This window comes from Triticum dicoccoides, chromosome 3A (genome assembly GCF_002162155.2).
Source record: "Triticum dicoccoides isolate Atlit2015 ecotype Zavitan chromosome 3A, WEW_v2.0, whole genome shotgun sequence".
Taxonomy (NCBI): domain Eukaryota; kingdom Viridiplantae; phylum Streptophyta; class Magnoliopsida; order Poales; family Poaceae; genus Triticum; species Triticum dicoccoides.
The window spans coordinates 657,008,706-657,033,896 of record NC_041384.1 but is presented as its reverse complement, the minus strand read 5'-3'; the positions used below and the strand labels follow the sequence as shown (position 1 = coordinate 657,033,896).

Sequence of the window (25,191 nt, the reverse complement as noted above, 5' to 3'; positions counted from 1 at the left end):
TCTCACATAAAAAATACTGATAACTGATTTTACTTTCATACTTGTAGATCAAAACATTCCACATATATGTCGTTGAGAAAGTTGCACAGCATCTTGGTATGGATGATCCCTTCAAAACTTCGCCTTACAAAGCACATACCGCATTTACAGCAACCAGGTCAGGCACCTTTTTTTAATGTTTTCCTATTAATTTACTACTACATTGCATGGGAGTATTGATCATCTTGAGCTTCCTTTTTTACTTGCAGATGTCTGACATTTTATATTATGAGACACTGACATTCCTTTGCCAGAACTGCAAGGTCTGATAACATTGAGTTGCTTTTCACCAAGCTACACACAATGAGGTTGTTTGCACCAAATTTTGTGCTTGCAGCCGCTTTTATGTGTCTAAACATGCCCTGCAATAACCTTTGTTTATCAGGTGCTGTTTCATGTTATATGATTGCCAAAAAGCAGTACGTTTTCTGATTTGATTGACAACTTAAAATCAAAGGTGAATTCACTGTAAATACTGTTAGTTTTTTATTTTATTTTTCTGAAAGGGTTTTTTATGTTCTGCCAACTTGATCTTGATTTTTTCAATTTTTCCTTTTCTTAGGTTGAGCTATCTCAAAGTGATGCTGGACTTAGCTATTTCAGGTCAACAATAACAAGATATGGAAGGTACTCCCTCCAGTCCTTTTTACTTTGCATATTAGGTTTGTCTGAAGTCAATCTCATCCAACTTTGACCAAGTTTATAAAAAAACTTGTACCATGATGCATGTCTTTAGTTTACTAGGTTGCAATGGCTGAAATATGGTACACCCTTATAAACAAATGCAACGGGACTGCTGATGGCAGTATGTTGGCAGGAATTAGGAAGGCAGTGCGCTAGTCCTTGCCTGGGTGGTACTACCCCATGATGGTGCTACAAACCTCACTTATTTTGCAGTCCGTGTAATAAAAATGAATTAAATATAAATTGTAACCATGGATATCCATCTGTAAAATATGTGGTTTTGGCTATCTGCAAGGAAAGTACAAATTATCTTATCATGGTTCGTGATTTCATTAAACTTCTTCAAAGTTCCGTCTCTCTTTATGAACCCAATTTTCATTAAGATGATGCACATACTTCACAATAATCCGGTTGACCTTTGTATGCATTATCAGTCATTGCCTTATTTTTCAGGTGTACCAGCCAACTGAGAAAATAGATGCAGTTCATGATCCAAACCTCTTCATGTTGAGGAGGTATGCAACATTAACACAAATACTGTTTACAGTCTCCTAGAAGCTTTAAAGGCTTAACCTCGGGCCATTTACTCCTATTACAAATCCATTCCTTATTTTCTTGCTTGGTTTGATAACAGAGTGACATGGTCCATGTCCATCTCATGCATTATAAGCACTTCATGTAATTACCCATTCCCCGAATACGCTAGTCCTCGTCTCCTTTCCCGTATTTCTCTTAGTCTCACTCCCAAACACTTCACGATCCGGCAGAGGGAATGCCAACAACCATGGTGGCATTGTCCCCTTCGGTCGTTCATGCCACTTGAGAGGATGAAGGCTCTAGCAACATCGTGCGAAAGGCATCGGGGCTAGCGAGTTTGCCACCATCCTAGCCACGACGATAATGCCGCTGAGCATATAGTGGAGGGTAGAGTAGGAAAGTGGAGCGACGACGCCGCGGGAGGAGGTGCATTCGAACGGGGGCACTGCAGTCTGTTTCTTCTTCTAGGCGAGTGACAGGCATAAAGACAAGACTTCCAACAAAATGTATAAAGCGTTGGATCAGGCAACGGGTCAACATCGGTAGCAGGGAGGTGAACATTAAGCTCCATGGGAGTCTCAAGAGTGCGCTCATCAGTAAGAGCAACACGAGCAAGAAGATCATGGATTATTTTTGAGCAAGGGACCTCAATCCCAATAATTTAGTGAGGAGGGCCAAGATAAGACATAACCAATTGCTAACTAAGATGTGCCTTCACAAAGGTAATATACTCATGGTCTTCCCCCGGTGATGATCATGTCATCAACAGATAGAAGAAGAGTCCTACCAAGAGCAGAAAGGTGGACAAACAACGTAGGATCATGAGCACTTGTTGAAAACTAGTGGCAGCCACCATAGAGGCAAAATGCTCAAACCATGCGTGAGGGCTTGCTTAAAGCTATAGGGAGAGGGATGAAGATGACAAAGCATGTCGTCGGGAGCAGAATATCCAGGTGGTTGCTGCATGTAAACTTCCTCGTGCAGCTCATCATTAAGAAAGGCTTTCTTAATAACAAGACGAGACACAGACCAATGGAGGCATTCTTAACATCAAGCCGAGACATAGACCAGTGGCGAATAGAGGCCACAATAAGAAGTGTGCGACATTGGTTAGACAATTTGCGAGAGAAAGTCTCATCATAATCAGGACCATGCTCTTTCTAAAAGCCACGAGCCACAAGACGAGCTTTGTAAGGCTCAAGGGAACCATCAGAGTGAGTCTTAACCTTGTAGACCCAAGTGATGGGACGAACACGAGGAGGAGCAAAAACAATACCCCACGTGCCGATGCGCTCAAGAGCAGCAGTCTCCTCTGCCATCGCAATATGCCATCTGGTATGAACAACATCACTATAAGAAGTCGGCTCAAGAACAACAACGCCAACACTTGGAAGACCACGGTGGTCAACAGGCCAAAGCAGACGAGGACGCAAGCCATAAGTAGGCTGAGACGGGGAAGATGGCACATCAGTAGACACATCCACAACACGTAGGTGACGTGTATATAAGACATAAGTTAGGAAAAGATAAAAGAATACGACCAGGAATGATCGGAATAAACTCAGGTGATGGAGGAGAAGTCTCCTCTGCCATCGCAATATGCCATCTGGTATGAAGCCAGCTCAAGAACAACAACGCCAACACTTGGAAGACCACGGTGGTCAACAGGCCAAAGCAGACGAGGACGCAAGCCATAAGTAGGCCGAGACGGGGAAGATGGCACATCAGTAGACGCATCCACAACACGCAGGTGACGTGTATATAAGACATAAGTTAGGAAAAGATAAAAGAATACGAGCAGGAGCAAGAAGATCCTGCATTATTAATTTTGAGCAAGAAGAGACCTAAAACCCAAGAAAGTAGCAAAGAGGGCCAAGATCGGACATATGAAATTCCTTACTAAGATGTGCTGTCACAAAGGCAATATACTCAGGGTCTTTGTCGGTGATGATCATATCATCAACATATAGAAGAAGACTACTACCAAGAGCAAAAAAGTGGACAAACAACATAGGATCAGGAGCACTTGTTGAAAACCAGCGGCAACCACCCTACAGGAAAAACACTCAAACTAGGCTTGAGGGGCTTGCTTAAAGCCATAGAGAGAGCGATGAAGATGACGAAGCATGTCGTCAGGAGCAGAGTGGTGGTTGCATGTAATCCGCCTCTTGTAGTTCACCATTAAGAAAGGCATTTTTAACATCAAGCCGAGACAGACCCATGGTCAACAGAGGCCACAAGAAGTGTGCGAGCAGTGGTCATATGGTTTGCACGAGCAAAAAGCCTCATAGTAATTAGGACTCGTAATCAGGACCATGCTCCTGCTGAAAGCTACGATCCACAAGACAAGCTTTGTAATGCTCAAGAGAACCATTAGAGCGAGTCATAACATTGTAGACCCACCAAGTGATGGGACGAACACGAGAAAGAGAAATAATATCCCACTTGAAGATGCACTCAAGAGCAGCAATCTCCTCCGCCATCGTAATGTGTCACTTGGTATGAACAACATCCTGATAAGAAGTCGGCTCAAGAACAATAGCGCCAGCGCTTGAAGACCAAGGCGGTCAACAGGTGGAAGCAGATGAGGAAGCAAGCCATAAGTAGGCCGAGACAGGGAAGATGGCACATCAGTAGATGCATCCACAACATGTGGCCGATGTGTATAAAAGTGAAGAAAAGATGGAAGAATATGATTTGGAATCATCGGGATAAACTAAGGTGATGGAGACAAGGAAGCCACCGGTAATGATGTTGTAAAATCCTGTGATAAGCGAGGTGAGGAAATCATAGGAGATGATGGCGTTGGATCTGCAATAATCGGAGAAGCAAGAGCAGTACGACGAATGGATAAGGGCTCAACATGAGTGATAGGAGTGTCGGGAAAATTGTGGAAAGACTCCACTAAAAACGTCGAGGAAGATGGACGAGGCTGGTAGGGATGAGACTCATCAGAAGTTATATCCCGAGAAATAGGCATCTGAAGACCAATATTATCCCAATAGTGACATCCCTTATGCTCATTGTTGTATCCTAAAAAGACACGCAACAGATTCAACAGTCAGTTTGGTGTGTTCACGTGGGGAAAGGAGGACATAGCAAACACAACCAAACAATTGAAGCACGGAATAACCAGGATAGGATCGAACAGATGCTCGAAAGTAGCACCACCTTGCAGAGCAGTGATTGCTACAGGTTGATGAGATAGATGGAAAGGAGACAACCTCGGCCCAAAAGTGCAAGGGAAGAGAGGCAGTGACCATCAACAGACGACTCTTGTAAAGAAGGTGACGATGCTTGTGCTTAGGCACGCCATTCTGAGCATGTCACCTAGATAGGAGAACCGAATGCAAGAGTACCCTGCTTAGCAAGGATTCCACCCAACAACTTGGGAGATATACTCTCCACCAGAGACATCACAGAATACAGGAATATGCGTATAGAATGGAGAATGAACCATGGCACCAAAACGCTTATAGATAAGACCTCACTATGAGAAGAGGTGTGTCGAGAGAGGTCACTAGCGATGACCTCCTTTGGAGGCAAAGGGAGATGGACCACCGACATCGGAGTGAACAAGGTCGAAAGGTGGCTGAGACACTGTCTTGCTATGAGTATAAGGTAATTGGACCTGTTTACCAAGCCGACAACCTTGACGGTTTAGAGACATCGTCGGATACGAATCCAAGAAGACCACGTCAAACTAAGGATGAGAGATCACAAGTGACCCAAGGGGATGATGCCACTGCTGAAAATAATAATTGGTAGACAAGGCAACAGAGGCAGAGACTGGTGACGGTGGCAGCAGAGGGACTTGATCCAGCATCCCACATGCCTGTGCACTCTCCGTACCTTGTCGATTCGGATTGGTGTTCTTCTCTTGTTTGCGGGTTGTGGGACACGCACTTGATTAAGCACCCCCAGGTTCTCCTACTGTGTGCGCTTGGCCCTGGCTTTAGGTAGCGCCTGTTGTCGGCTCGTCTCGTTCATAATCCAGGTACGCGTCGACTGTCTGAGCTCCTGCTCACCATTGGTGGTGCTTGAGCGTGCGGTTATGGTGTCGCACAACAAGGGAACACGGGATGTGGGATTGAGACAGAGCCCATAGCAACCCGCAGCAAGGCAAAGGATGCCCATCTAGAATGACACGGAGCGGAGGTGGACACAATGGTGGATGTTGACTTCATAGGAGTCTCAAGTAAGAGCAGCATGAGCAAGAAGATCTCAAGGAAGTAGCGAAGAGGATGAAGAACTATGATGAAGAAATAAGAAATTCACTATGACAAGCCTTCACAGAGGCAATGTACTTAGAGTCATCGCCAGTAATGATCGACATGTAGAAGTGTTCGACCACAAGTTGAATGGTGGATCGTAAGCACAGGAAATAAAGAAGCCATTAGAGGTAGAAGAAACCTCAAGCTCAAGGAAGTAGCGAAGAGGACGAAGATCATACATATGAAATTAACTATGACGAGCCTTCACAAAGGGAATGTACTTGAGTCGTAGCCAGTGATGATCAATATGTAGAAGTGTTCGACCACAGTTGAATGGTGGACCGAAAGTGCACGATCATGAGCACTAGCCAAAAACCAGCCACAATCACAATTGAGGGGAAGCACTCAAACCAGGCACGAGGGGTTTGCTTAGGGCCATATGGAGAGTGATGAAGACAACAAACCATGCCATTAGGAAGAGAACCCAGGTGGTGGCTACGTGTAGGCATTCTTGACATCAAGAGAGACAAACCATGGATGAATAGAAGCCACATTGATAAATGTGCGAAGAGTGGTCATGTGGGGCATATAGGAGCAAATGTCATCATAGTAATGACCATGTTCTCACCACTAGACAAGCTTTGTAACGCTCAAGAGAATCACTGGTCTTAACCTTGTAGAGCCACTTACAAGTGATGAGACAAGCACAAGGAGGGAAATGAGATTTCACGTGCCGATGCGGGCAAGAGCATCAACCTTCGATGCCATCACATGTAGCCATTCGGGATGAAGAACCTTACGATAAGATGGCACATCAGTAGACACATCCACAACATGCGGACGATGTGAAAAGTGAGGAAAACATGGAAGAATACGTGTTGGAGTCACCGGGATAAACTAAGGTCATGGAGACAACAAGGAAGCCACCGGTGATGATGTTGTAGAATCCCGTGATAAGCTAGGTGAGGAAATCATAGGAGATGATGGCATTGGATCTGCAATAATCGGAGAAGCAGGAGCAGTACAATGAATGGAATTGGGCCCAACAAGAGTGATAGGAGTGTCGGCGAAATTATGGAAAGACTCCACTGAAAACATCGAGGAAGATGGACGAGGCTGATAGAGTCGAGACTCATCAGAAGCTATATCCTGAGAAATAGAAGACCTACATGATCCCAATAGTGATATCCCTTATACTCATCGGTGTATCCTAAGAAGACACACGAAACGGACTGAGCAGTCAGTTTGGTGCGATCACGTGGAGCAAGGACATAGCAAACACAACCAAACAATTGAAGCGCCGAATAATCGGGAAACGATCGAATAGATGCTCGAAAGTAGTGCCACCCTGCAGAGGACTTGCTGAAGGTCGATGAGATAGATGGAAGTGGAGACAGACTCAGCCCAAAAGTGCGATGGAATATAGGCAGTGACCATCAACGGACGAGCCGTCTCAAGAAGGTGACAATGCTTGCGCTCGGCCACGCCATTCTGAGCATGTGCGCAAGGATAAGAGAACCGAATGCAAGAGTACCCTGCTCAGCAAGGATTCCACGCAACAGCTTGGGAGATATACTCTCTGCCAGAGTCATCACAAAACACACAAATAGTCGTATAGAATTGAGTTTGAACCATGACAGCAAAACCCTTATAGATAAGATCTCCCAACGAGAAGAAATAAAGTATATATCCAAGTGATGACCTCCTTTGGAGGCAAAGGGAGATGGACCACCGACATCGGAGTGAACAAGGTCAAAAGGTGGCTGAGACACTGTCTTGCTATGAGTATAAGGTAATTGGACCTGTTTACCAAGCCGACAACCTTGACGGTTTAGAGACATCATCGGATACGAATCCAGGAAGACCATGTCAAACTAAGGATGAGAGATCACAAGTGACCCAAGGCGATGATGCCACTGCTAAAAATAATAATTGGTAGACAAGGCAACAGAGGTAGAGACTGGCGATGGTGGAAGCAGAGGGACTTGATCCAACATCCCACGTGCCTGTGCACTCTCCGTACCTTGCCGATTCGGATTGGTGTTCTTCTCTTGTTTGCGGGTTGTGGGACATGCACTTAATTAAGCACCCCAGGTTCTCCTACTGTGTGCGCTTGGCCCCGGCTTTAGGTAGCGCCTGTCGTCAGCTCGTCTCGTTCATAATCCAGGTACACGTCGACTGTCCGAGCTCCTGCTCACCATTGGTGATGCTCGAGCGTGCGGTTATGGTGTCGCACAACCAGGGAACACGGGACGTGGGATTGAGACAGAGCCCATAGCAACCCGCAGCAAGGCAAAGGATGCCCATCTAGAATGACACGGAGAGGAGGTGGACACAATGGTGGATGTTGACTTCATAGGAGTCTCAAGTAAGAGAAGCACGAGCAAGAAGATCTCAAGGAAGTAGCGAAGAGGATGAAGAACTATGACGAAGAAATAAGAAATTCACTATGACAAGCCTTCACAGAGGCAATGTACTTAGAGTCATTGCCAATAATGATCAACGTGTAGAAGTGTTCGACCACAAGTTGAATGGTGGACCGAAAGTGCAGGAAATAAAGAAGCCATTAGAGGTAGAAGAAACCTCAAGCTCAAGGAGTAGCAAAGAGGACCAAGATCATACATAAAAAATTAACTATGACGAGCCTTCACAAAGGCAATGTACTTGAGTCATCACCAGTGATGACCGACATGTAGAAGTGTTCGACCACAAGGAATGGTGGACGGAAAGTGTAGGATAATGAGCACTCGCCAAAAACGAGCCACAATCACAATTGAGAGGAAGCGCTCAAACCAGGCACGAGGGGTTTGCTTAGGGCCATATGGAGAGTGATGAAGACAACAAACCATGCCATTAGGAAGAGAACCCAGGTGGTGGCTACATGTAGGCATTCTTGACATCAAGAGAGACAAACCATCGGTGAATAGAAGCCACATTGAGAAATGTGCGAAGAGTGGTCATGTGGGGCATATAGGAGCAAATGTCATCGTAGTCATGACCATGTTCTCACCACTAGACAAGCTTTGTAACGCCCAAGAGAACCACCGGTCTTAACCTTGTAGAGCCACTTACAAGTGATGAGACAAGCACGAGGAGGGAAATGAGATTTCACGTGCCGATGCGGGCAAGAGCATCAACCTTCGATGCCATCACATGCAGCCATTCGGGATGAACAACCTTATGATAAGATGGCACATCAGTAGACACATCCACAACATGCGGACGATGTGTATAAAAGTGAGGAAAACATGGAAGAATGCGTGTTGGAATCACCGGGATAAACTAAGGTCGTGGAGACAACAAGGAAGCCACCGGTGATGATGTTGTAGAATCCCGTGATAAGCTAGGTGAGGAAATCATAGGAGATGATGGCATTGGATCTGCAATAATCGGAGAAGCAGGAGCAGTACGATGAATGGAACTGGGCCCGACAAGAGTGATAGGAGTGTCGGGGAAATTATGGAAAGACTCCACTGAAAACGTCGAGGAAGATGGACGAGGCTGATAGAGTCGAGACTCATTAGAAGCTATATCCTGAGAAATAGAAGACCTAGATGATTCCAATAGTGATATCCCTTATACTCATCGTTGTATCCTAAGAAGACACACGAAACGGACTGAGCAGTCAGTTTGGTGCGTTCACGTGGGGCAAGGACATAGCAAACACAACCAAACAATTGAAGCGCCGGATAATCGGGAAACGGTCGAATAGATGCTCGAAAGTAGTGCCACCCTGCAGAGGACTTGCTGAAGGTTGATGAGATAGATGGAAGTGGAGACAGACTCAGCCCAAAAGTGCGAGGGAATATAGGCAGTGACCATCAACGGACGACCCGTCTCAAGAAGGTGACAATGCTTGCGCTCGGCCACGCCATTCTGAGCATGTGCGCAAGGATAAGAGAACCGAATGCAAGAGTACCCTACTCAGCAAGGATTCCACGCAACAGCTTGGGAGATATACTCCCCGCCAGAGTCATCACAAAACACACAAATAGTCGTATAGAATTGAGTTTGAACCATGACAGCAAAACCCTTATAGATAAGATCTCCCTACGAGAAGAAATAAAGTATATATCCAAGTGATGACCTTTTTTGGAGGCAAAGGGAGATGGACCACCGACATCGAAGTGAACAAGGTCGAAAGGTGGCTGAGACACTGTCTTGCTATGAGTATAAGGTAATTGGACCTGTTTACCAAGCAGACAACCTTGACGGTTTAGAGACATCGTCGGATACGAATCCAAGAAGACCATGTCAAACTAAGGATGAGGGGTCACAAGTGACCCAAGGCGATGATGCCACTGCTAAAAATAATAATTGGTAGACAAGGCAACAGAGGTAGAGACTGGCGATGGTGGAAGCAGAGGGACTTGATCCAACATCCCACGTGCCTGTGCACTCTCCGTACCTTGCCGATCCGGATTGGTGTTCTTCTCTTGTTTGCGGGTTGTGGGACATGCACTTAATTAAGCACCCCAGGTTCTCCTACTGTGTGCGCTTGGCCCCGGCTTTAGGTAGCGCCTGTCGTCAGCTCGTCTCATTCATAATCCAGGTACACGTCGACTGTCCGAGCTCCTGCTCACCATTGGTGATGCTCGAGCGTGCGGTTATGGTGTCGCACAACCAGGGAACACGGGATGTGGGATTGAGACAGAGCCCATAGCAACCCGCAGCAAGGCAAAGGATGCCCATCTAGAATGACACGGAGAGGAGGTGGACACAATGGTGGATGTTGACTTCACAGGAGTCTCAAGTAAGAGCAGCACGAGCAAGAAGATCTCAAGGAAGTAGCGAAGAGGATGAAGAACTATGACGAAGAAATAAGAAATTCACTATGACAAGCCTTCACAGAGGCAATGTACTTAGAGTCATCCCCAGTAATGATCGACATGTAGAAGTGTTCGACCACAAGTTGAATGGTGGACCGAAAGCGCAGGAAATAAAGAAGCCATTAGAGGTAGAAGAAACCTCAAGCTCAAGGAAGTAGCGAAGAGGACCAAGATCATACATAAAAAATTAACTATGACGAGCCTTCACAAAGGCAATGTACTTGAGTCATCACCAGTGATGACCGACATGTAGAAGTGTTCGACCACAAGGAATGGTGGACGGAAAGTGTAGGATAATGAGCACTCGCCAAAAACGAGCCACAATCACAATTGAGGGGAAGCGCTCAAAGCAGGCACGAGGGGTTTGCTTAGGGCCATATGGAGAGTGTTGAAGACAACAAACCATGCCATTAGGAAGAGAACCCAGGTGGTGGCTACATGTAGGCATTCTTGACATCAAGAGAGACAAACCATCCGTGAATAGAAGCCACATTGAGAAATGTGCGAAGAGTGGTCATGTGGGGCATATAGGAGCAAATGTCATCGTAGTCATGACCATGTTCTCACCACTAGACAAGCTTTGAAATGCTCTAGAGAATCACCGGTCTTAACCTTGTAGAGCCACTTACAAGTGATGAGACAAGCACGAGGAGGGAAATGAGATTTCACGTGTCGATGCGGGCAAGAGCATTAAGCTTCGATGCCATCACATGCAGCCATTCAGGATGAACAACCTTACGATAAGATGGCACATCAGTAGACACATCCACAACATGCGGACGATGTGTATAAAAGTGAGGAAAACATGGAAGAATACGTGTTGGAATCACCGGGATAAACTAAGGTCATGGAGACAACAAGGAAGCCACCGGTGATGATGTTGTAGAATCCCGTGATAAGCTAGGTGAGGAAATCATAGGAGATGATGGCATTGGATCTGCAATAATCGGAGAAGCAGGAGCAGTACGACGAATGGATTTGGGCCCAACGGGAGTGATAGGAGTGTCGGGGAAATTATGGAAAGACTCCACTGAAAACGTCGAGGAAGATGGACGAGGCTGATAGAGTCGAGACTCATTAGAAGCTATATCCTGAGAAATAGAAGACCTACATGATCCCAATAGTGATATCCCTTATACTCATCATTGTATCCTAAGAAGACACACGAAACGGGCTGAGCAGTCAGTTTGGTGCGTTCACGTGGGGCAAGGACATAGCAAACACAACCAAACAATTGAAGTGCCGAATAATCGGGAAACGATCGAATAGATGCTCGAAAGTAGTGCCACCCTGCAGAGGACTTGCTGAAGGTTGATGAGATAGATGGAAGTGGAGACAGACTCAGCCCAAAAGTGCGAGGGAATATAGGCAGTGACCATCAACGGACGAGCTGTCTTAAGAAGGTGGCGATGCTTGCGCTCGGCCACGCCATTCTGAGCATGTGCACAAGGATAAGAGAACCGAATGCAAGAGTACCCAGCTCAGCAAGGATTCCACGCAACAGCTAGGGAGATATACTCTCCGCCAGAGTCATCACAAAACACACAAATAGTCGTATAGAATTGAGTTTGAACCATGACATCAAAACCCTTATAGATAAGATCTCCCTACGAGAAGAAATAAAGTATATATCCAAGTGATGACCTCCTTTGGAGGCAAAGGGAGATGGACCACCGACATCGGAGTGAACAAGATCGAAAGATGGCTGAGACACTGTCTTGCTATGAGTATAACGTAATTGGACCTGTTTACCAAGCCGACAACCTTGACGGTTTAGAGACATCGTCGGATATGAATCCAAGAAGACCATGTCAAACTAAGGATGAGAGATCACAAGTGACCCAAGGCGATGATGCCACTGCTAAAAATAATAATTGGTAGACAAGGCAACAGAGGTAGAGACTGGCGATGGTGGCAGTTGAGGGACTTGATCCAACATCCCACGTGCATGTGCACTCTCCGTACCCTGCAGATCTGGATTGGTGTTTTTCTCTTGTTTGCGGGTTGTGGGACACGCACTTAATTAAGCACCCTAGGTTCTCCTACTGTGTGCGCTTGGCCCCGGCTTTAGGTAGCACCTGTCGTTGGCTCGTCTCGTTCATAATCCAGGTACGCGTCGACTGTCCGAGCTCCTGCTCACCATTGGTGATGCTCGAGCGTGCGGTTATGGTGTCGCACAACCAGGGAACACGGGATGTGGGATTGAGACAGAGCCCATAGCAACCCGCAGCAAGGCAAAGGATGCCCATCCAGAATGACACGGAGAGGAGGTGGACACAATGGTGGATGTTGACTTCATAGGAGTCTCAAGTAAGAGCAGCACGAGCAAGAAGATCTCAAGGAAGTAGCGAAGAGGATGAAGAACTATGACGAAGAAATAAGAAATTCACTATGACAAGCCTTCACAGAGGCAATGTACTTAGAGTCATGCCCAGTAATGATCGACATGTAGAAGTGTTCGACCACAAGTTGAATGGTGGACCGAAAGCGCAGGAAATAAAGAAGCCATTAGAGGTAGAAGAAACCTCAAGCTCAAGGAAGTAGTGAAGAGGACCAAGATCATACATAAAGAATTAACTATGACGAGCCTTCACAAAGGCAATGTACTTGAGTCGTCACGAGTGATGACCGACATGTAGAAGTGTTCGACCACAAGGAATGGTGGACGGAAAGTGTAGGATAATGAGCACTCGCCAAAAACGAGCCACAATCACAATTGAGGGGAAGCGCTCAAAGCAGGCACGAGGGGTTTGCTTAGGGCCATATGGAGAGTGATGAAGACAACAAACCATGCCATTAGGAAGAGAACCCAGGTGGTGGCTACATGTAGGCATTCTTGACATCAAGAGAGACAAACCATCCGTGAATAGAAGCCACATTGAGAAATGTGCGAAGAGTGGTCATGTGGGGCATATAGGAGCAAATGTCATCGTAGTCATGACCATGTTCTCACCACTAGACAAGCTTTGAAACGCTCAAGAGAATCACCGGTCTTAACCTTGTAGAGCCACTTACAAGTGATGAGACAAGCACGAGGAGGGAAATGAGATTTCACGTGTCGATGCGGGCAAGAGCATTAAGCTTTGATGCCATCACATGCAGCCATTCAGGATGAACAACCTTACGATAAGATGGCACATCAGTAGACACATCCACAACATGCGGATGATGTGTATAAAAGTGAGGAAAAAATGGAAGAATACGTGCTGGAATCATCGAGGTAAACTAAGGTCACAGAGACAATAAGGAAGCCACCGGTGATGATGTTGCAGAATCCCGTGATAAGCGAGGTGAGGAAATCATAGGAGATGATGGCATTGGATCTGCAATAATCGGAGAAGCAGGAGCAGTACGACGAATGGATTTGGGCCCAACAGGAGTGATAGGAGTGTCGGGAAAATTATGGAAAGACTCCATTTAAAAAGTCGAGGAAGATGGACGAGGCTGATAGGGTCGAGACTCATTAGAAGTTATATCCTGAGAAATAGACGACCTACATGATCCCAATAGAGATATCCCTTATGCTCATCGTTGTATCCTAAAAAGACACACGCAACGGACTAAGCAGTCAGTTTGGTGCGCTCACATGGGGCAAGGACATAGCAAACACAACCAAACAATTGAAGTGCCGAATAATCAGGAAACGATCGAATAGATGCCCGAAAGTAGTGCCACCTTGCAGAGGACTTGCTGAAGGTTGATGAGATAGATGGAAGTGGAGACAGACTCAGCCCAAAAGTGCGAGGGAATATAGGCAGTGACCATCAACGGACGAGCCGTCTCAAGAAGTTGACGATGCTTGTGCTCGGTCACGCCATTCTAAGCATGTGCGCGAGGATAAGAGAAACGAATGCAAGAGTACCCTGCTCAGCAAGGATTCCACGCAACAGCTTGGGAGATATACTCTCCACCAGAGTCATCACAGAACACACGAATAGGCGTATAGAATTGAGTATGAACCATGACTGCAAAACCCTTATAGATAAGATCTCACTACGAGAAGAAATAAAGTATATATCCAAGTGATGGCCTTCTTTGGAGGCAAAGGGAGATGGACGACCGACATCGGAGTGAACAAGGTTGAAAGGTGGCTGAGACACTGTCTTGCTATGAGTATAAGGTAATTGGACCCGTTTACCAAGCCGACAAGCTTGACAGTTTAGAGACATCGTCGGATACGAATCCAAGAAGACCACTTCAAACTAAGGATGAGAGATCACAAGTGACCCAAGGCGATGATGCCACTGCTAAAAATAATAATTGGTAGACAAGGCAACAGAGGCAGAGACTGGCGACGGTGGCAGCAGAGGGACTTGATCCAGCATCCCACATGCCTGTGCACTCTCCATACCCTGCCGATCCGGATTGGTGTTCTTCTCCTGTTTATGGGTTGTGGGACACGCACTTGATTAAGCACCCCAGGTTCTCCTACTGTGTGCCTTGGCCCCGGCTTTAGGTAGTGCCTATCGTTGGCTCGTCCCGTGCATAATCCAGGTACGCGTCGACTGTCTGAGCTCCTGCTCACCATTGGTGGTGCTTGAGCGTGTTGTTATGGTGTCGCACAACAAGGGAACACGGGATGTGGGATTGGGACAGAACCCAGAGCAATCCGCAGCAAGGCAATGGATGCCCATCCAGACTGACACGGAGAGGAGGTGGACACAAAGGTGGATGTTGACTTCATAGGAGTCTCAATAGTGCGCTCATCAATAAGAGCAGCACAAGCAAGATGATCTCAAGGAAGTAGCGAAGAGGAGCAAGATCATACATAAGAAACTCATTCTAACAAGCCTTCACAAAGGCAATGTACTTCATCGCCAGTCATGATCGACATGTAGAAGTGTTCAACCACATGTTGAATGGTGGACCGAAAGTGCAGGAAATAAAGAAGCCATTAGAGGTAGAAGAAACCTCAATCTCAAGGAAGTAGCGAAGAGGACCAACATCATACACAATAAATTCACTCTAATGAGCCTTCACAAAGACAATTTACTTCACCGCCACTGATGATCGACATGTAGAAGTGTTCGACCACAAGTTGAATGGTGGATCGAAAGTGCAGGAAATAAAGAAGCCATTAGAGGTAGAAGAAACCTCAATCTCAAGGAAGTGGCGAAGAGGACTAAGATCATACACAAGAAATTCACTATGACGAGCCTTCACAAAGGCAATGTACTTAGAGTCGTCGCCAGTGATGATCGATATGTAGAAGTTTTCGACCACAAGTTGAATGGTTGACTAAAAGTGCTGGATCATGAGCACATGCCAAAAACCAGCCGCAATCACCACTGAGGCGAAGCGCTCAAACTAGGCACAAGGGGTTTGCTTAGAGCCATATAGAGAGTGATGAAGATGACAAACCATGTCATCAACATTCTAACATATAATGAGGCTCCCCAACTCGGCCTCCCGGTGCTCCCCCAGATTGAAGCTTTGTTAGCCATTCGATAGAGCTACTTTTGGTCAACTGGTTCGTCACGGCCATCAGATTGTTCTGCCAGTTTTCACCGCACGGTTAGTTTTCAGTATTATGACCGGTGGGCTCGTTCTTTCTCCCTATTGGCTGGGTGAGCCCTTCGTGGGTGCGAGCAACCCTGTCCTCGCACGCCACGCGTCGTGCGGCTCGTCGTGGACATCTCCGCTGATGCATGCAAACCCCATTTGAACCCTGGCCTCCCATCACAACCACCACATCTGTTCCTCCCCCTCCACCCCTCGTCCGCCATCGTCCGTCTCCACCTCCTATCCCGGCTCCTCTTGTGCCTCTTGTTTTCCTCCTCGCCTCCCCATTGCTCGCCCCCTTGCGCGGATTAGACGCATGTCGCCGCCATGGGAGACCAGGGCGACAGGGTCTTCACGGTGGGGGTGGAGTAGGGACGGTCATTAGGCTAGTGGCGGAGGGATGAAGCAGTGAGGCCTGAGTTCTAGGCGGTGCACACATTGCGGACTCTAGACTCTTGTGTTGTTGATTCGGTTTTGGTTCAGATAGAAGAGCTCTATGCTTACCAACTTTTGGGATAGCCAAGGTATGTGATTGGTTTCTCCACTTCCACCCTATGATTTGCAATTTCCCCATATGATGCATTGATACCATTTCATTGTGTGATTTTTCTGCAGGAAATAATCATCGGGTTTTCAAGTGTATGCATCGTGTGTAAGCCCAGTTAGTGCTCCTGGTTTATGAATTTAAGAATACATTCTCATCTCCCTGCTATCTATATTCCATTGTTTTAGATTTAAAAGTGCTTTAGATGAAAAAAATTAGGCAACCTTTCCATTTCAGGCATCATTTCTAAGTATTATGGCATCCACGAATTTCCCGATAGTTTGTTCTGCACCATGCTGCCTCATGTAGGATTTTGGCGCTCGTGATCTACCTTAGGTGACCTGCTCCCAGTCCTTCCCTGCCCTCTGACCTCTCTCCCTCTCTGTATGATGTTTGATTTGTGTTTTGGTTCAAATTTGACATGGCTTTCTGATTGATGCTTGGTTTAGAAAGGAACAAGTTCTAGAATTGGTAGAAGTCATATGTCATCCTTTGTATTTTTTGTCAAGATGAATGCTTCATAACAGGTGTATGGAGGCACAAAAGTAGACTCATATAAACTGCAGTTGCAGTATCAGCAATAAGCAAGGGACGTATCACATGTTTCTATCAAAACTGTGTATAAATTTAAGAGCTTAGAAAGAGAATAGTATCTCTGTTCCGGGAGAAAAATTTAAGAGCTTAGCAAGAGAATAGCATCTCTATAAATTTTAGAGCTTAGTTTTTTGCATATGCATGTAACAGCAACTCTTTTTTGTTCTGGTCTTAAATATCCTATTCATGATACAGAAATTTGCATCAAGCTTACCATGTTGAATTTTGGTAAGGGCAATCCCATTGTTTATGCATCTTCTTTAACAAAGAACGATATTTGGTGTATCATCTGAGATGTGCTTGATTAATGTCTTTCAGGCAATGTGTGATGCCATTTGCAACCTTCTTGTTGAGCAAGCTGAAACAGGAGTAACTCCATTAATCATTATGTCACATTGTAATCCATCACAAGAATCATCTCTCCTATTTCATTCACTGAATTTCTGTACTGCTGATGCTTACATATATGTATATTTTGCTTCTGCTTGATGTGTCTCGTGCCTGATCCGGTATTGATGATCTGTGTGGCTGAAAAAAAAATACATTGCCTGTGAATTTGTCTAAAGATGCATTATGATATCCAGCTGTGTTTGCATGTTGGGTCATGTTAGTAATGTGCTTTGAAATTATTTCCCCTCGTCTCAGTTTTGTTTTTCTTTAGGCAATATTATGGTATAAATATACATGTATTTTTTAGGCAATATTATGGTAGCTGCAGGAGTGGGCGGTACTCAGCTGCCAACAGGCGCTGATGACGGTGGCCGAGCTAGACCCCGTCAGGGACAGGGCGCGCATGTACGTCGAGGCGCTCCAGAGCAGCGCGTGGGGCAGTTGTCTCTGGTCGCTTTAGTTTTGCTTCTGAGCCATTATCGATTTCCCATTTCTTTCTTCTGCACTAGAAGATTGACCGTGTTGGAGGCTGTTAATCACAGCGACGTCCTGATGGAGTCGTTAGATTGTCCGATGACCAAACCAGTTGCCGAGCAAACGTTGTCGCCGATGCAGGAGCTGAACGCCGAAGGGCAGATCTGTGAGGCGCAGGGGGCAGCGGCTGCGGAGGGAGGAGGTTCACCATGGGCATCCAAGTAGTCGATTGGCAAGATGAATCCTGAACCCCCTGGCTGGACCCAAAGGTATGGCAGTATGTAGTTGTACAATTCTTGAATTTTAATCATGGTAGTCTGAAGGATCTGTGATACCTACCACACAAGCTGTACATGGAGGTAGCATGACTTCTTAGTAAGAATTAGGTCTGCTACAAGAATATATGATTATATCAGGAATTTAGATACTGAAAGGGTTAAGCAATTTGGTTGTGATAGCATTTTCTAAGCATGAACACTGCAGCCACTTCGTGACAGTACTGAATAAACATGTGCGAATTTCAATGCTTGTGTTACCTTGAAAACAAGTCTTACTGCATAGGTAAGAAAATATAATCAGAGTGCAAATTTGAATGCTTGTGTTACCTTGGAAACAAATGCTACAACATAGTTAAGAAAATACAATCAGAGTGCGAATTTGAATGCTTGTTTTTACCTTGAAGAATGCTACAGCATAGTTACTTAACTGATACAGAGTGAGGATTAAGTCATTTGCCTTATGTGAGGATTAAGAGCTACCACCAGAAAATCCAATCTAAAAATCCAGTGATGCAGGTCGGGATGGAAAACAAGATCATGAAGTGTAACTAGCCCTAGGTAGTAGGTGGACTGTAAATAATTGTAAGTCGAAGTTGTAGGTTTTGTCAGCAGGCAAAACCACAAGAGGCTTATTTAGGATTGGTACAAGTGAAACTGGAACAGCCTGCAGGTGCTTGAGGGCCGACGGTGCGGCGCCGTCGCCGCCGCAGTAGTAGAAGGTAGCAGGGATTAGTGATAGAGAACAGAGATCAGGGAAACTAGACTTTGTTGATTATTGCTTGCCTCTAAGAGCATCTCCAATAGAAGATGTAGATCCAAAAATAACTAACTTTTGCATCTCCAAGGCCCAAAACCCTTCACCAACAGATGATGTAGATGCAAAAAAAAATACATCTCCGCCTCCCGGAGATGTAAACTACAACGCCTCGCAGTGCAAATTTGCATCTCCAGCATATGGGGATGTAAAAACGCAACCGTCCGCCAACTACCCAATTGTCGTTCATTTCACTTCCACGCGACCAGTCGCTGGCCGAATTCGCCCAAATTCGCCGCCGCCCACCCGACCCCTCCGGCACCCCGCCGCCGGTTTCGACCGTCAGCCGCCGCCGCACTCCGCGAATCGGGTGTTTTTTCGCCACATCTCGATTCCATCGTCGCCACCGTCCCGCCCGCATCACCGCACCGCCGCCACCCACCCGTATCACCGGGCGCATCCCTACACCCCCGCCGCCCTGCCCGCATTCCCGCACCGCTGCTGCCCCGCCCGCATGACCGGCCGCATCCCCGCACTGCCGCCCCGCCCACATTACCGGCCGCATCCCCGCACCGCCGCCACTCAATCCGCCCGCAGCCCCGCACCGCCGCCCCGCACCGCCGCCCCGCCCCGCCTCCTCGCCCACCGTCGCCGTCTGAGTACTAGTTGAAGTACAATTTTACATCTTCATTTGCATCTTCTATTGGTGTTGCTCTTTTACATCTCCGTTTTGCATCATCTGTTGGAGTGGGCCTTTCTGGAGAGGCAAAAAGCACTTTTTGGAGATGTACATTTTTACATCTCCAAATTTGCATCTTTTATTGGAGATGCTCTAAGATTACACGGGTAGGTCCTTTATATAGAACATGGACTAGTACCACTTTGACATACTTCGGACTCTAATAGGAATCTGACTCAAATACTACCTTAATAGAATCAGGAGTCTACCAAAACAGATGCATCCTTCTACGACATCGAACTGCCCTTGTCTAGCCACAGCATAACCTGCCCCTGCTGCCTTGCGCCTTCCATTATGATTTCCCCACGTAACAGAAACTACTTCCTGCTCTAGCAATGTTTTGACTTTTTTTTTCAACATATAATTTTCGTCTTTTTAAAACAGGGCATTACCTGGTAATTACATCTCTGCTACTCTAATGGTGTCCTTCATAGTAAATATACAGATCAATACTCCTCCGAAGTACTTCATAGTATATGTTCAAAAACTTGCAGACTTCTTGGAAAGGAAACAGGTTGCAAGTTCATCTGTATCACCCAAATCAAGAGAGGCAATTAATGTTTGCAAGAAAAAGAAAAGGTACCACACCTCCAAATGTATCAAGACTCTCTTTCCTCCCTTAGCATGTTTTTGCCTTTTGGATTAATATATTGTAGGTTATTTTTTAATAGTATCTAGAGAAATTATGTGATGGTGTTATGTGAGAATTATGTGATTGTGTATTGACTGTATTCCCCTTCTCGTGTTACGGTATTGTGTTTTTTTATGTTACATCTTATCTTAAAAAAAACTGATATTTTAGTTTGCAAGGAAAGAGAAGACAATGGAACATCAGGCCATTTCTGTGAAAGAATGCAAGTTTAAAGAGATTAATGACCTGAAAGCCCAAACGAACCAAGGGTACTCTAATATGGCTCGAAGGCTGAAACCAGTGAAGCAGAGCCGTGGCTCGGGGCATCAACGTCCATGCCGGTCCGTGGATCCGGAAACTTGCTTTCCGTGAATTGCGACAGCAACCGAGTTAATGCACGGATGGGGTGCAGGATACAATTATCTCCTACCTCAGGCGCGTGGATCCTTCCAGGGAGAGCGGTGGCCTCGGCGGACAAACTTTTGTAGGAAACAAGAAGGTAGGCACTGAAGATGGAGTTTTTGATGCAGCCAATTAGAGTGCTCGAATATGACCAATTTTTATGTGTTCCGAGTGATTTTGATAGTGTACCCTGATATGGATCTTACGTTTTGCCAATTTTGTTATGCAGTACAACCATGCTGAAAGAGGTGACTGAGAGCTCCGATGGAGCCTCTGCACTACCCAGTCGTCGCACTGGTTATGGAACAGCTGGCGCCCATGAGGAAAGTGAGTGCCGACGGGGAGATCTGTCCGGCGGAGGCGGCGACGAATGCATTCGCTGCAAGGATCTGAGCAGCCGATTAAGCAGGACGACCCGAAAGCTCCTGGGGTGGACGTGAAGGTATGGCATTATGCAGATGTGCAATTTGTAGGGACACATTGGGCTATTCATATGTAAAAGCGAGACAGTATATGAGTGGTGATTTTTTGAATGATTTCATATGTAAGTGGAAAATTGTAGCAACCAGGAACGTGCTGTGTTCGACCCACCAAAATTGTAGGAATCAGTCTTGTTTGCTGTGAACTATGGACATAGTCTACCCCTGAGTAAAGAAAGTGTCAGATTTAGTATAGAAGTTTGTGCTCTTGTTGATCCTGATTGTTGTCTGGTGTCTGATTCTAAGCCTTAAGTATGAAAAGAATGGACAAATTAATAAATTAGCCCGTACATTTGTTAAAATCTGTTGCGTGATCTGAACTGCATGGCTGTAGCAATGCATCCTGAGTAAACTGTTATGCGTCGCAACAGAGTATTCAATTTTTTGGTTGTAGAATGACTTGTGGTGTTTATGTGATATATACTATACCTGACACTCGTTGTTTACATGGATTATTTTGCAGAGTGAGGATTGGTGCTGCCGCATCAGGCAGGATGTTGTGTCCTAATCGAGCTAATGCACTCGAGAAGGCGATTTGCGGTTTTGCCGAAAATCCTGAAGACAATTTGATTGTTTCAAAATTGGGTACAAGCTTTGATCTGCTCGCCGCAATCCTGGCAGGGAATCACTGGCAACGGCAGATGAGGAAGAGGTAGACATCGGGTAGTGGAAGAGCACCGTCGATCTGGTTTCTCTTAATGGACTGCAGATGAGTGGCCGATCTGGCCGGAGTTGGATTTAGCCGGTGAGAAAGGAGGCTAGACGTGCACTAGAAGATTAGTAACTGCAACGGTGACAATAAATAAATAAAATTGAGTGGTATGACAATTTCTTTTGAGGAATATGACAATAAATAAATGGGTTGGCAGTGTTGTAGTCCAAAATCTCTCCGTTCACGGCCCATTTCATGACTGACTTCCGAACCGGTCCTACAGTGTCTTACGGGACCTTCTATGTGACGCATTTTGCGTCATACAGCAGCTCGACGCACAGGGTTGACGCACAACTGGGTTTGTGGTGGTCACTGAATGTAGGACATGCGGATTTACTAAGAATTTTGTTTTTAGTTCTTTTTATTGTTATTATTAGTTCACTAATGAATCATACAAAAATTAAAAAGAAGTTTTAAAAAAGGGATTCACAAAAAATTGTAAAAAAACTCATGAACTTGAAAAAAGTTGATGAATTTGAATAGGTTTATACAACTATAGAAAGTTCGTGGAAATGGAAAATTTTCATTACTTTTTAGAAAAGTTCATGATGACAAACTTCACATATTTGGAAAAAGTTCATGAATTAAAAAGCTCGTGGAATTTGAAAAGGTCATAATTTTTAAAAATATATTATGGAAATTGAAAAAGACGTGAATTTGAAAAGAAAATACTGACCTAAAAGTTCATGTTTCACTATTTATTTTAAAAGTTCATGCACTAAAACATTCACGGATTTTAAGAAGTTCATGAATTTGGGGGAAAATCCACAAATTTGAAAATTGTTCAGAAAAAATAAAAGAAACAAAACAAAAATGGAAACCGGAAAAGAAAGAGAAACGAAAAAGATGAAAAAACAAAGAAAAAAGACAGAACGTATATGGGCCAGCCACTCACTACGAAAATGGCCTGAACCGGCGCTTGCAGCGCCGAATAGGGATTAGCGAGTCCTACCATGGCTTATCATCATGTTTACGTCATGTAATTTTTTTCTTCCTTTTTTATTCACATATTAGTTTTTCCTTTTTTTCTTTATTTTTTTATTTATATATGTATGTAATTTTACATGAAATTACATACTTTACATGAAACTTTATTCTTGTGTATGAAAAATCTTAATCATGTGCACGAAAAATGTTTTAGAATAATGCACGTGACATTTAAAAAAATGTTATACATTGTAAAAGAATGTACGTGTAACTAAAAAATGATTCATAAATTGATTTTTTTTGTTACATTAAGAAAAATGTTAACTTGTTTCAAAAATGTAAAAATGTGTTCGTGACATTTTTAGAAAAATGTTTGTACAATGTAGAAAGTGCATAGTTCAGAAAAAATGTTTTGTTATTTAGAAAAATTTCCAATGTGTATTTTAAACAAATGTGTTTTGTAAAAAAATGTTATATATGTATTTAAAAAATGTAAAAATATTCTTTTAGTTGTATACAAAATTGTAGAGCATATATGAAAAAGTAAACATCTGATGACTTGCAAGTGCACAGGGCTCTTGTAGCACTTTCATGATAAGTGTTGAACCCCCAAGGAGCTGGTTGGAAGGCATCACAGACCTCACAACTACGTTGTCACTTCACGTGGCTACGTACACACTCAAACCAGAGTTTGAAAATAGTATACTCTATAATTTGCTAGGGAAACTAGATAAAAATGGTGTTTAACTAAATTACGAATAAGAACGTAAACAGTAATAAAAATATACTACGTCAGTGCTGAAGGTGCTTGAGTAGGAAAGTGTTTTCTAGGACTGCGGAGTCATCACCACAAATATGACCCGTGCAAGTAGTGCAGAGTAAACGCTCTCTTTCGTATCCTCTATCCACCCTTCATATGCATAAGTGGCCGCTCCTCAGTACAGAACATGTTCTACTCTAAAGTAGACTTCATGCTACATACTTCACCAACTGTTGCTTCCCCATGCCGGTTATCACAAAGGAGTCAATTAAGGAAGTGGGGTTTTAGTATCACCTCAAATTCCCTCATCATCCTAAGAGCATCTCCAGCCGCGCCTCCAGGAAGGCCTCCCTAGGCGATTTTTTCACGCCGGCGCTGAAAAAACGGCCCAGTCACGCCCCCAGAAGCCCGATTTTCGCCGGTCTGGGCCGAAATCAGCGCCGGCGGACCCAGACCAAACCCGGCGCACTAGGGGGCGCCCGGGGGTGCCGGGGCGAGTGGTTTTGGCGCGAAAAAGCTGCGGGCCAGCCGCGTCAGCGACACCGCGCCTCGTCTTCCCCCAACGCCTCGGTTCCGGCGGGGAATCAATGGCAAGGCTGTCAGCCTTTCCATTGATTCCTCACGGGCGGCGCGTCACGGGACGATGCGCCGACGCCTCCCCTCCCTCGCACGCGTACACACGGGCGCGGCGCGGCTATATAAGTCGGTGGCCTCGCTCGCCTGTGGCCACACCAGCTCAGTCGTCGCCGCCGAGCTATACCTCTCCCGAGTGCCGCCATCGAGCCTTCCCCTCTCCCGAGCGCCGCTGCCCAGCTCCTCCCCTCTCCCTCCCCTCCCCGATGGCCGAGCGTTTCCCCGGAGACGAGGCGGCGGCCAACGGCTTCGGCCGCCGCACGCTCAGCGAACAGGAGTCATGGCTCCTATTCCAGGCGAACATCCCGGCGCCGCCGGACATGCGCGCTGGGCTGACGGGCTGGAGGCTCAGCAACGGGGGAGTGCCCATTCCTCTGTTTCTCGACGCCGTGGCCAAACCCGCCTACTTCGTCGAGGAGGTCGACGTCGTGCGTGCCTCCCTCACCGCCGCCCAACTCTCCATCCCCTAGTACGCCGCCGACAACCATGCGGCTTGGGCGGCGTACTTCGAGCGCCGTTAGCAGCAGCGGATGGCGTCCACCAATGGCGCGGCGGTGGTCGGCGGCCTGAAGAATAGCGAGGGGCGCCACCTGTGGTGGGGCGTCCCCGGCCGCACACTCAAGGGCGTGCTGACGCACCTCGAGGGCGACAACGACCCGCCATTGGCGTACCCCCCGGCGAGGGCGGCCGCCCAGGCGCACCACCGACGTGACGGGCCATGGGCGCCAAGGAGGTTTGGCTCCTCCTCTTATTCCTCCTCCTCGCGCTCTTCCTCGCACTCCTCCGGCACTCTAGTGCTGCTCGGCGTCAAGGCCGAGCCCGCGGCGGAGACGCCGCTCGCCCGGCGCACTTGCAGCGCCGGCATCGTCATCAACTAGGGCGGCCGGCGCGCCTCCTCGTCGGCTCCTCCTCCGCGCTTCGTCAAGCCAAAGACGGGGCCGGGGCTCGCTGCCGTGAAGACGGAGCACGGCGAGGTCGAGCGCGATGACGATGCGGCCCTTGAATGGGCATGCCAGGACTCCCTCAAGATGGCGATGGAGCGCTAGTGCGCCGCCCTGCAGCGCTTCGC

General features: G+C 46.2%; 1 long non-coding RNA gene across 1 annotated transcript; it reads left to right on the top strand.

The window, feature by feature from the left end:
- The first annotated feature begins 599 nt into the window (after nt 1-599).
- On the top strand, nt 600-17,391 carry LOC119272573. Its single transcript, XR_005134764.1, has 3 exons — nt 600-666; nt 1,177-1,238; nt 17,262-17,391. It is a non-coding gene; the product is annotated as an uncharacterized LOC119272573 (long non-coding RNA).
- The last annotated feature ends 7,800 nt before the right edge of the window (nt 17,392-25,191 follow it).